This window comes from Macaca fascicularis, chromosome 6 (assembly GCF_037993035.2).
Source record: "Macaca fascicularis isolate 582-1 chromosome 6, T2T-MFA8v1.1".
NCBI lineage: Eukaryota > Metazoa > Chordata > Mammalia > Primates > Cercopithecidae > Macaca > Macaca fascicularis.
In genome coordinates, this window is record NC_088380.1 from 15476070 (window position 1) to 15490000 (window position 13931).

Consider the following 13931-nt stretch of genomic DNA (forward strand, 5'->3'; position numbering starts at 1 on the left):
CCTCCTGCTGTATACAGAACCAGTCAAGAAGACAGACTTGACTTGATAAAGTGTGACACCTGCCATCACTTCTGATGTTTAGGTTCACAAGTGTGAAGAAGTAAAAGGCAGCCGGGCGCGGTGGCTCAAGCCTGTAATCCCAGCACTTTGGGAGGCCGAGACGGGCAGATCACGAGGTCAGGAGATCGAGACCATCCTGGCTAACACGGTGAAACCCCGTCTCTACTAAAAAATACAAAAAACTAGCCGGGCGAGGTGGCGGGCGCCTGTGGTCCCAGCTATTCAGGAGGCTGAGACAGGAGAATGGCCCGAACCCGGGAGGCGGAGCTTGCAGTGAGCTGAGATCCGGCCACTGCACTCCAGCCTGGGCGACAGAGCGAGACTCCGTCTCAAAAAAAAAAAAAAAAAAAAAGAAGTAAAAGGTATTCTGTCTAGAGAATGTTCCCTCTGACATGGCTACATAACCTACAGATATAGGATTCACCTGGAGAGAGCTGTGTCAACCCTCTCTTTCACTGTAAAGAATAAAGGGTTCACTATAAGGGGGAGTTAACAATTTTAGTGTAAAAGCTAATGCAAAAACGAAAAAGCAAGATTTAAAGTAACCAATGGCCTTGGTCAACACGGCAAAACCCCATCTCTACTAAAAATACAAAAATTATCCAGGCATGATGGTATGGGCCTGTAGTCCCAGCTACTCGGGAGGCTTGAACCGGGGAGGTGGAGATTGCAGTAAGCTGAGATTGCACCACGGAACTCCAGCCTGGGTGACAGTGCAAGACTTTGTCTCAAAAAAAAAAAAAAAAAGAAAAAGAAAAAACAAAGAAAAGGAAAAAGAAAGGAAAAAAACCCAATGGCTAGGAGTATCTGTCACTTATCTCATTAGTCTACCCATACTGGTTATAATTCACCACGCATCCTGATGAAACCTTTAGTTCTTTTCTCTCACCTACCTTATTCCACGTGGAAGCCCAGGATTTGCCCATACTCCATATTTAAGTCTTAAACTCTCCAGCAGGATCAGTAGGAGAAAGTCCTACCTTCCCTTCTCCTCCTCTCCCTCTTGGTGCTATTCCATCTTTTTTTTTTTTTTTTTAATAAGGCAGAAGCCGCTGGGCACAGTGACTCACGCCTGTAATCCCAACACTTTGGTGGGCTGAGGCAGGTGTGGATCACCTGAGGTCAGGAGTTCGAGACCAGCCTGGCCAACATGGTGAAACCCTCTCTCTACTAAAAATACAAAAAATTATCCAGGCATGGTGGCGGGCACCTGTAGTCTCAACTACTCAGGAGGCTAAGGTAGGAGAATTGCTTGAATCCGGGAGGCAGAGGTTGCAGTGAGCTGAGATTGTGCCATTGCACTCCAGCCTGGGCGACAAGAGCGAAACTCCATCTCAAAAAAAAAAAAAAAAAAGGCAGAAGCAGAAAAAAGAATTAGATTTCTGTGTGCACACTGGGCTTCCACACCAACCCTAGTCTCAAGGTTGCCACTTCTAATGGAAACATAGCAATTCTGCCCTTGATTCTTTTACAAAGAAATAAAAAGCTTCACTGAAACCTCATCATTCTGGTCTCCGACTCTTTGAAATGCGCACACAATGGACACTTACTAGAGGATACCTTCAGCAAAGACCTTAACCTAGAACTTATATTGAATCGCTGCTAAGAGCTACTTTTGAAAAAAGCTAATTTTCTGAAATAATACAACACTGTACTCTAAAAACAACTAAACAGAAATCTACTAAGGTTTTGACATAGAGATTGAAAGCGGCTTCACCATAAAGCGCCAAAGGCTCAACTCTGAATACAGAGTTAATGCCTGGGTTGCCAGCACGAGCTACCCCTCATCTGGCGTGAATGGCACTGTGGTCCAGTGTCCAGAAAGAGCTGATGTCTTCCTGGAAAGTAACTCTCTGGGGAGTTTCCAAAATTATCTTCCGAAAAAATGAAACCCTGGAACTGCCTTTTATTCTGCTGTCTCAACCTTTCTCTTTCTCTTGCATAACTCATAAAATAAGCATTCAGGAAAGACATATGGGCAGAAAACAGGTTGATACACAAGTCCAGGCACCCATGTGGGACTACACTGCTGTAATGCAGTCATGAAAATCTGCGGTGAGGGCCTGGACTTTCTTTATTCAATAAGCCCTCTGGGTGGGGGCCAACATTTCTACAAGGAGGTCCTCTCTGCAGTAAAAGTGGTTCGATAATGTTACAGAGTAATTCTGTATCACCTTTATTTCAGTCTGCTATAGAAAGAGCTACTTTCGTTGCAAGCTCCCATTGCCTTCTTACAAGTGGATTAAAATACATTAAGCCTCCGCTGGGCACAGTGACATACGCCTGTAATCCCAGCACTTTGGGAGGCTGAGGACAGTAGATCTCTTGAGCCCAGGAATTCAAGACCAGCCTGGGCAACATGGCAAAACCTCGTCTCTACCAAAAATACAAAAATGAGCCAGGCATGGTAGTGTGCACCTATAGTCCCAACTACTTGGGAGGCTGAGGAGGGAGGATCCCTGGAACCTGGGAGGTCGAGGCTATAGTAAGCTGAGATGGCACCACTGCACTACAGTCTGGATGACAGAGTGAAACCTTGCCTCAGAAAACAACAACAACAACAACATTAAGCCTAATCTCTAACAACCTTTGCAACTCAGTATATAATGCCAACGGGAGATACATGCCCACATATTTTGGACCAAACACTGTGGTGTAAATTAAGATCTCACTCCTGTAGAAATAATTCTGACTAGAGAGAAACCAGTATTTTATAAGAAAGTATTTTATAAAATTTTAGATTTTGCACTTTGGTTGTAAGCATAATAAAATGTCCACATAATATAACAGTAATAAACAATGAATTTTCTAAGTAAATATAAACTTCAGTTCTAACCACAGAGTTTATTTTAGCCTGCCTAATATAGTGTTTTCTTAGTTTCGTAAATGAGATGAAATAAGAACTTACTCTGTACCATTTTACAATAAAATTGTCCTAAAGGGCTAATACATGGGCTTTCTATGCAACTTATTATTTTGTCATAGAAAACAAGTTACTCTGACACTTGTTAAAATGGTAAGGAAGACTTTATTTGGGACTATTGCGATAGGGGAGAGATGGAGCTCAATTCTGAATACAAGAACAAGGGAGAATGACAGCCAACAAGCAGAGTGAGGGGCTTGGTGGATGGAAAATTACTAAGAGGAGACATCACAAGTACGGAGATTCTTACAAAACTCACCTAACAGGATTCCTGCTGAGGGCAGGCCAAAGGCCTAACATCAAGGGTGAGGGAATGAGGAACTTGATCAGATATTAAGGGTAATCAGATACCAAGGGTAGGAGGATTCCCACTAAACTGACTTGGAAGAATTCTTGCTAAAGGCAGACCAGGAGGGAGAGACACAGAAGGTTAAGAAGAAGGCTCAGGGGAGCCTAACTAAAATTTGGTAAAGGAGAGAATTCTTGTCAGTTTCGACCATATGAAAAATTTAAGTTACTACAGCCGGGTGCAGTGGCTCACGCCTGTAATCCCAGCACTCTGGGAGGCCAAGGCAGGTGGATCTCTCAAGCCCAGGAGTTCGAGACCAGCCTGGGAAACATGATGAAAACCTGTCTCTACTAGAAATACAAAAAAATTAGCTGGGGGTGGTGGTAACACTGCAGGCCCTACACCTCAAGGGAGCTGAGGTGGGAGGATTGCTTGAGCTTGGGAGATGGAGGCTGCAGTGAGCCCTGATCATGCCATTGTACTCCAGCCTGGGTGACAGAATGAGACTCTGTCTCCAAAAAAAAAAAAAAAAATTTTCAGTTATTAAACTTCAAAACATGCCAAGACCTTATTAAAGCCCAACATCATATAAATGATAGATGTGTGAGTTTGTAGATACCTTCCAAGTTAATTCTGAGAACATGCCTCTATTACCAATCCCTTGAGGGTAATAATCTAGCAAAACTTCCTTCCCAATCAACAGTAATAAACCCAAAGGTCAGTTTCTTCAAAATGAGGGCCATTTGGTTGACAACAACCATTTAAATTGGCCAGGAAGACACAGTATGTTATCATCTTACTTAGAATTACAGTAACGGCTCTTTTACTCTGAAAATGGAAAGACATAAAACAGTCCGTATTCCAGATCAGAGGGAGGAAAACCCAATCAGACAAAGACTCTGTGACATGTGCCGGTTATGAATTAACACTGACTGTTTCTGGTAATTATGGTTTATACTTGCTGTAAGGGCTTTGAAGCATTTGAAATGGCATTAATGTGCCATCTTTCCACTGCCCATACTAAACCAAAACATAAACATTCACTAAGCAAAACTTCCACATTTTCAGGGGAAAAAGCTTGATACAGTAAAAACAGCCTTTGGCTGAAAAGTAGTCTGTTAACTAAAGAAAGCACTGTGACTATAACTGGAGTCTTTAATTTCTGCCACATCCCATCCATGTGGCTATGGCAACAGCAGAACCAGATAAATGAGTGAAAAAAGGAATCCTTTACATTAAGGCCCTCTGATGTGGATTTTTAATTTCCTTTAGGAAATGACTAACATTAGATCAGTGTTTGCGTCTTTTTTTTTTTTTTTCTTTCCATAAAAATAAAGTTAAACCCTGCTACGGAACAGCATTTGATCTGTGCAAATAAACATCAGAAGGTTATATTTTCCAGACAGTTCTGTCAACATTTTCCTTTTCAAGATCTGACATTTAGTTTTCTGCAAGGGAACAGACATTTCACATGATCCCTTTCTTTCTCCTCTCTGAAGCTGCAGTCAAGCCATTGATGGACCTTGCTGTCCAATACAGCAACCTGGATGACAGGCAGCTAGGAGCATTTGAAAAGTGGCTAGTCTGAACTGCGATGTGTTGTATGTGAACACACTAGATTTCCATGACTCAGTACAGAAAAAGAAGAAATAGCTCAATAATAATTGTATTTTGATGACATACAGGAATAATAGTATTTGGACATACTGAGTTAAATATAGTACTAAAAATTTTAACTATTTTTAATTTTTAAATAAGGCTACTAGAAAATTTTAAGTTATATACGTAGCTCACATTACTTCTGTTGGACAGCTGCATGAGACACTTCCTTGCAGGAGGCTGTTTTTCCTAGCCATCTGAACAGAATGAATATTTCACACTTCAGAAATAGCACTACCAGCAGAATCACATAATGACCCTACATTGGGCCCATCTGCTCAAATAAGGATTCAACTCTGTTATGCAATCTTTTTATTGTATATAAAAAGGTAGTGGCCTTCATTTTTCATGACATACAGCACGCATTCAGAAGCAATGTTAACCACAATAGTAAAAACTCTGCCAATAGACAACAGAAATTTCACGACCACAAATACTCAAATCTCAGAAATACATGAAAACCACATTTGCCCTTTTCTTGTGCTCTAAGAACCTGCCATTAAACATTACTAATACTATAATTAATTTAAGGTTATCTGGACTTGGTAATATAAAATACACTATTATTTAATTTTATAACACTAAATAAAACCAAACATTCAACTACACTTCTGACACTATATTTGTTAAAATGGGCAAAGTGTGAACTTCAGTGTTTACTGGTAACAGTTCCATGAGTAGTCAGAAAGCCTAATATATACTATTTTATACTTATATGACAAGAAAATAAGTTTAGTTCATTTATTTTATTAGTCATAAGTGCTTTGAACTGTGAGTCACTGAAATATCAGTGTCTCTATCTCCCAGAATATCAGGAATAACAACAACAATTTTAAAATAAAAAGAACTTTTAGAAAGGAGAGATCCTGTTTATAAAATGAACAATTTGCAGTGGAAATGAACAATTTACAACATTGTATAGCAAGAAGGCAATCATAGCATGGTGTGTGAGTGGGTGATCCTTCTAGAAATAATTCAGGAATTGGGAGACTGAGAGAGAAAAAGTGGGTATTTTCAAGCAAACTGGAGATCGAAACTCACAAATGACTTTCAAGTTCACAGCCTCTGACGCATGAGAAGTCATTTCCACATTTAAACCTTTCTTCAGCAGGGTGCGGTGGCTGACGCCTATAATCCCAGCACTTTGGAAGGCCAAGGCGGGTGGATCACTTGAGGTCAGGAGTTCGAGACCAGCCTGGCCAACATGGTGAAATCCTGTCTCCAATAAAAATATAAAAATTAGCCAGGCATGCCTGTAATCTCAGCTGCTTAGAAGGCTGAGGCAGGAGGGTTGAGGTTTGAACCCAGGAGGCAGAGGTTGCAGTGAGTGGAGATCACACCACTGCACTCCAGCCTAGGTGACAAAGACAGACTCCATCTCAAAAAACAAACAAACAAATCTTTCTTTCTCCCTGTGGTGCTGCTGCCCAGATAAACAGGCAGCAGAGAGAAACCCACTGCACAAGTACGTGGTATGCAAGAATACCTTACCCCAACCAAGAGTCTGCAGAGCCCTCAGATAGCTGTGACTGCAGACAAAAACCCATCACCATGACATTTTATCCCCACAGCTATAGAGGCTGAAACAATCTGTTCCCAGCAGGACCATCCTTCCTTGAAAGAAGGAAAAAAAAAACAGTCTCTGATGAAATGTAAATAGGAAAAAATTAAAAGTGATTTATGTTTCAGATTTTTTTGGAAAAAAAAAAAATTAGTCAAGTGAGTTGAGCAGACCTAGCCTAGAAATGACATGTCTGCTGCATACAACGTATTCTCGTTTGAAAATAAAAACCAAAACTGGACTAGAAGCCTAAAGGGCAATAATGACTGGGTGATTTTTTCCAATAATAGAGATATAAAAAAGCGGTTTCTTTTTTAATGTTAATTTAAGTTGCATTTAAATTAGGAAGGAATGTTCACGGTCACGAATTCTAAAACACAACAGTGTTTTAGATTCAATGTGCCATAGAATCAAAGGGTACCCTCAATATTGGTTCACAGAATGAGAATAGCTGTGTTATGTTAATCATAATACAAAATAAGCAGTCATTTCCAAACAATACAAGTTAATAAATACAATGAACAGTTCTGCAGTTTGTGAGATCATTTCATCAGCTGACAGGAACAACTGCCAACACTCCTGGTTCCCAATGTGATGCTGAGGTCCCAAGTCTGAAGTCCCCATTAAATTACCACCATTTACAGCCCAAGGAGTCAGCCCTGATACTTCTATTTCCTGCCTACTCCTGACTTTTGCTTGGCCTGTCAGGGGGCATATCAGTGGCCTCCCACCTCCGACAGCTCTGGTTATACACCCCAAAAGGTGAGTAATATCACTTTCTCAACGCAATGAAAATAACTTTGAAGAACAAATGTGATAAAGAATATTCTAACTTTGCACAGTGGAAAATGGTTTTAGATCTAGAGGTAAAGGCAAGAGATTATCACCTGTTAGCAATAGACAGATGGACAGTCTGCCTAATTGTTCCCTATGTTTTCATAAAACTGAAACAAAACAGTGCGGAAAAGAAAAGACAAATATTGAAGAATAGGTGCTTCCCTCATTCGGCTACCATTACCAAGATTTTCAAAAGACACATGAGGACACACAAAAACAACTGGGCAAATACCCAACTGCCTTGTGGCTTGGCCGAAAGTCTTTAAGGTACGCTGGTACACAGAAATTCTAACTACTCAGCTATTCCATGGCCTATCAAAACTCTTTGTACTACTATACATCCACTGCTTCTATCTGACATCTGTTTAATCTACTTCTCGGTGCCTTTTTTTTTTTTTTTTTTTTTTTTTTTTTTTTTTGAGACAGGATCTCCCTCCGTTGCCCAGGCTGGAGTGCAGTGGCACCATCTCGGCTCACTGCAGCCTTGACCTCTTGGGCTCAAGCAATCCTCCCATCTCAGCCTTCTGAGTAGCCAAGACTACAGGTGTGCACCACCACGCCTGATTACTTTTTATATTTTTTGTAGAGACAGGGTCTCACTACGTTGCCCAGGTTGATCCTAAACCCCTGGGCTCAAGCAACCCTCCTGCACCAGCCTCTCAAAGTGCTGGGACTTAAGATGTGAGCCACCACGCCCAGCCTCAAGCCTTTTAATAAACATATCTCAGTGCCTTACAGGAACCTGAAATCTATGGAATTGATAAAGACGGCAATGAGCTGACTCATCTGAACTGATCATGCAGAATCTCTTAAGAAAATAAGTGTCTAATCTTAATGTTGTCCATGTACAGGGGCTCACAGAATTGTGCCTTCATCTTTTCTTTCTATAGTGCTATACTCAAAAAATTAAAACACAAGTACCAGTGACACATGTTACGTAACCTCTATAATTAAAATCTAGAGGTTAGGGTTAGAACCCTCACTTGAATCTGCAGTTGGTATTAAAAACTAACTAAATACAATCTACGATTTAAATACTAACCGCAGATCCAAGTAAGGGTCCTAATTAATTTTTCAAGGACGAACTAAACAGGTATCAGTGGTGAAGATACTAAAACCTCTTTTCCAGACTAACGCAATGTATGCATGGTTAACCTGATAATAACCATAGCATGTTTCTCTAAGCAAATAAGTTAAAGTACACATTGATGTGTGTTTTTCCATGCATGTGTGTATTAGGTTTTCTTGACACACCACCCAGCTCATGACAAATTAATGGGTGCTGTATTAGGCAGGGTGAACACCTCGTATGGGATTAAGTCTCAAGCTGTATATCTGGATTTGGTCTCCCAAGGAAGAAAACAGAGTTGGTGACTAAGTTATCTCTCTACCAAATCTTGTCAGATTACAGATTAAAGGGACAGCAAAAAAGACCAACCAGCAGCTTTGCTCATCCTGTTTGTGCTTCTTCATCAACTCATATTTGTCATTTGGATTCATGCCTTTTTGGTAATTCCGTTTCTTCATCTGTCAAAGGGGGATAATTCTGGTACCTACTTCATAAGGGCTGTGGTGGGAATTAACAAATTAATTTCATCTTACTAAATAAGATCAAATAAGTATGTCAAGTCCTTGGTATTTTGGCACACGGCAAACACTCCCTACATGTTAGCTTTCATTATTTTATTCAGAAATGATAACACAGCTGAATTTCAGCATGAACACTGGAATTTGACTGTTGCATGCCAAGTAAGAGAGCGGATTTTCATATTAATTTTTAAAATTAAACTGAAAAATGTTTCTGCTTTAGAGTGAAACCATAAACCAAAGTCAAAACCATCGATTTGCTATCCATATGTTCTGACTAATATCCACGTTCTTCTCTGCTTCCTGGGCCCCCAGCTAACCTGCGTTTCCCACATCCCCCTGCAGTTAGGTGGGGCCGTGTGACCACTTCTGGCCAATGGACTGTGGGAGTTTTGAGAGTGTGAGAATGTGGGAAGTCTGGTCTCCAAAAACTCCTGAGCAAACCTCTTCCCTCACCTGCCGGCTAGAGGCTGAAAGTCAGTGAAGAACTTGGAGGGCCTAGAGTACAGCAGAACCAATGTCTCTGAGGAATCTCACCGACCTGGGCTAAGCAGCTGAGCGATCACCACTGTGCACTCTGGCAGTTCACACACTCTAGTCCATGGCTGCTTCTTCTTTACGCGTGACTCTAACATATTCCTGTAACAGTAACACCTAAGACTTTTACCATGGGCCACTGCTCTAAGTACTGTATATACATGTTAGCCCTTGTAATTTTCTCAACAATCCTCTGAGCCAGGTATTTCTTACAGCTGAGGAAGGTAAAAACAAATATTTTAAGTGATCTGTCTCAGGTGCACAGCCAAGGTAAGCTGATGAACTGGGGGTGGATGCAAATAGCAGTCCAGCCAGCCCTAGAGTCCACATTCTCAGCTGCTAGTCTAGGCCTTTTGAAGATAAATGCACACATCCGGGACACGCTGCTGTGGTATTATTCACCAGAGTGTTATGCAGGGTCAGTCCAGACATACTTGCGAAGAAAGCTGTGGTTGTCAATAAGGGATCCCCAAAGCCCCTGCTGCAGGCACATCCCATTCCTTTGTTAACCAGGTATCTCATCAGGTAGCAGACAATTGGGTGTCTTATCACCTCCTTTGGTTTCCTAGGGCTCCCAACTTAAAGGATCCTCTCTGGGCATCATTGAGGTTTTTGGACCTTTGTTGTATTTCTCCTTGTATCAAAACTGCTGTCCTAAGACCTATTTTTTTGGGATATCCTACTCACTGAATGCTGATAACTCAGTGATCTGACACGTTATATCAATGTTCTCTTTCTCTCAGATTATCTTTTATTTCAGAGGCCTTCAGGGACAATGCCATAATCTGAAACGGTAACTTGATTGCCAACAATTTGCAACATTCCCAGGTAGGTGTAGCAGCCATATGTGTTTGGATAAAGAAGAGTATTTGCATACCTCAGATCATCCCATGTGGGCACCTGTTCTGGCATAAGATAAATCACATCAATTACAGACAAACTAAAACATGTTGCTTTGTTTCTAGGCTGTGGCTGCAACACTCTGATGTTAAGCACTACCATGTGCTTTATGCCATTTAGAAAAAGAAACCATGGTAATCTCACCACATGATGAGGCGTGTGTGACAGGTCGGCTTGGACGTCAAGCAAGAGTATTTCCTAACATTATAAACAAGCTTCTGGCTGGGCGTGGTGGCTCATGCCTGTAATCCCAGCACTTTGGGAGGCCGAGGCGGGCAGATCACTTGAAGTCAGGAGTTTGAGACCAGCCTGGCCAACATGGTGAAACCACGTCTCTACTTAAAAAAAAAAAAAAAAAATTACAAAAATTAGCCAGGCATGGTGGCAAGTGCCTATAATCCCAGCTACTCAGGAGGCTGAGGCAGGAGAATGGAGGTTGAACTTGAACTCAGGACGTGGAGGTTGCAGTGAGCCGAGATTGCACCACTGGACTCCCGCCTGGGCAACAGAGTGAGACTCCGTCTCAAAAACAAACAAACACAAAAACAACAACAAAAAGTTTCCTCTTCTTTTCTTTCGTCTTTTTTTTTTTTTTTTTAATACCATAATGCAGTTCTTTACACCTATGCCATGGAATGAAACCATCAGCAATATGTCTTCTAATAAGAATCTCACCACATGGAAAATTTACTTGTGAAAATATATTTAATGGCCTGGACTCTAGACATACAATTGGAAAATATTAGCGTATTAAAATAAAGCTCATCCCCTGGCACTATATCCAGATCAGAGGGAGAAGAACAAGCTAGAAAACAACCTTGCCCAAGTCATAGGTACATATCTTTAAGATCTGAATTACTCAAGAGAATTCCTTACATGGTAACATTCAGAAGAAGCAATTTCTGGCTGGGTGCGGTGGCTCACACCTGTAATCCCAGCACTTTGGGAGGCCAAGGCAGGCAGATCATGTGGTCAGCAGATCGAGACCAGCCTGGCCAACATGGTGAAACCTCGTCTCTATTAAAAATAGCCAGGCGTGGTGGCGGGCACCTGTAATCCCAGCTCCTCGGGAGGCTGAGGCAGGAGAATCGCTTGAACCTGGGAGGTGGAGGTTGCAGTGAGCCTAGACGGCGCCATTGCACACCAGCCTGGGCAACAGAGAGAGACTCTGTCTCAAAAAAAAAAAAAAAAAAAAGGAAAAAAAGAAGCAGCAGCAGCAATTTCAAAGCATGTACCTCTACTGCAGTTTTTGTTAATCGATGACTCTTACTGTCCATTGTAATGAAGAGAACAAGAGAATCCAGAAAGGCTTACCCAGAAGTACTTATTTTGCTATACAGATGCCGGAAGTCCCTCTGTTCTCCTTCTTCAAGCTTGATGGTCAAATTTCTAGAATAATTCATCAAACAATCAAAAGCTGAATGTGCTACACAGTTAAGATTCAGCTTCTACTGAAAAATGTCAAAGTTCTACAAATAATACAGGTTCTGAGATATGAAAGAAAAAAGTGTCAAATTCTTACTTTATAAATAAACTACCAAATGCTTAGGAAGAATGCATTTGGGCAAGTTGCCTGGTCTCGTGCAGCAAACCAACAGAAATGCCTGACATATGATCTAGAATTCACTTCTGCCAGGCTAGTGCTGCCCAACCACGACACATCTTGAGTGTCTCAAGAAGCAGTCTCTCGAGAAAACCTCATCACAATATCATTACATAAAAAGACTTGTTGCACATTTCCTACGTTTTCTTTAGACAGGCACCTGAGATCAATATCATCTCTCCTTCCCATCCTCAGGATAAACAGAAGACGTTAACACATGAATAAGTTTTGTGTTTTCATCAGAGTTTATAATCTCATAACTGAATAATAATTTCAGCTAGCAAAACATCAACCTAGCCTCTAAGATAACCATTCTCAATATTAGCAAATTAACCATTTCATATAAACCCAGGGAATTATCAATATTCTACTTCTGATTCTGGTTTTGCAATTTCTGGATTGGGCAAGAGGAAGAGTCACTTATCTTTTGTCTGTATGAGAGATGGAGGCATGAATTAATGTGAAGAAAGTCCAGTGTTTTACCTTGGAAAGCATCTCACTAGAGGATACACTAACATCACAACAGACTGAACACATACCTATGGACAACTATGAAGCAAGATTTTTTTATGTGAAGGTAGTAAGCAAAATTATTACACAGAAGTCCTGCTGTGTATTTGAGGCTGCCTTTCAAAATCATCCTCTTTTATTCCTGGGCTCACCTGGCAGCCATCTCAGACTGAGAAGACATTGCTGCGGCTTGCCCCATGTTGGACTTACCTCCTGCCCAGTACATGCACCCACACAGGCCGGAATAACCGAAGGTGGGGACAGCATGAGTAGGAGGTAATGAAAACGTGTCCTAGCGCCGGGAAGAGTCCAAACCAAACACAGTCCTAGGCTGCAGCGAGGGAAGGAAGTGGCTGGAAAGTTATTCCCTGATGGCTTGGATATTTAAACATTGTGAGGTAGCAGGAGTGTGTGTGTGTGTGTGTGTGTGTGTGTGTGTGTATGTGTGTGTGCAGCCTTAGAAATAAAAAACAACACTGCTAACTTAGAAACTTAGAAAAATAATTTGGTCATAACTGAAAGAGAATAACAGCAAGTCTGACTAAGACAGCAAGGAGCTGCTTGAGAGCTCCAGGCTGCAGCCCTATTTTGTATGTCTGTTTTCTCAAACTGCCTCTCCACTGACCATTTTCCCAAGCACTGCCCAGAAAGGAATGTCACTGGCCCTACTGGTGAAACACTAAATCTGATTCACCACTTTACCCCCAACATCTAGTCTGGTTCTTGGCATCCAGAAGGCACCAACAGTCCTGCTTTGCCTGGGACTTGCCTGGCTTCAGGACTGAGGGTCACAGCCCAGGAAACCCTCGGTCCTGGACAAACGGGGTCAGTTGGTCACTCCACAAGATGCCCCATGTAGAATCCCTTCCTCAGTATGCCTTCATAGACAGTTAAATCATTCATTTTTTTTTAAGGGCAAAAAAAGAATTTTTTGAATTTCAGCCCCAGGTACTTCCTCTGGAGTCGCTCAGAATGAGTACAAGGATAGTTTCTGCTGAACAGCTCCTGGCTGGGTCACAAATGCAGCTTTCTACTAAGTGGGACTGTGGTGCCCAACTCAGGAGACCCTGGAGAGTGACAGGGAGCCCTAAAACGAAGGATGTGAAAACTTCACAAAACTGGAATTGGACAGCCAGCCAACCCTCTGCATTCCTATTGGAGGAATTCTAAAGTTTCAATAAATATCATCCCATCACGAATGTTTGTATGAGGAGCTACTTAAGTGAAAAGCTGCCTACAAATGCCCCTATTTGGCATTTTTATTATTATTTTGCCTCTCTTAGCTAAGTCATTAAATGCCTAATATAAAGCAACTTTTCTGTGTTTCTCATATCTCTGCACCTTGCTGTAGTTGAGTTCACTGGTGACTCAAGGCACTAGAATGACATTTGCGGAAACTGATATCATCCACAGTTCCATGATCCCCCTGGGGGATGACAGGGGGCCTTTATAGTATTTACAGCTG

General features: G+C 41.5%; 1 protein-coding gene across 4 annotated transcripts in view; it reads right to left on the reverse strand.

The window, feature by feature from the left end:
* The window catches only part of ANKH (ANKH inorganic pyrophosphate transport regulator), a 156920-nt gene that overhangs the window by 102932 nt on the left and 40057 nt on the right, over positions 1–13931 (reverse strand). Inside the window, exon 2 of one of the 4 annotated variants that reach the window (XM_065546103.2) lies at positions 5973–6146. The exons of 2 other annotated variants lie outside the window; for them this stretch is intronic. The gene's annotated coding sequence lies outside the window, so the exon portion shown is untranslated. Of the gene's footprint in view, positions 1–5972; positions 6147–11667; positions 11743–13931 lie in introns of all 4 variants that reach the window. One more of the 4 variants, XM_045393552.3, reaches the window with a different exon arrangement.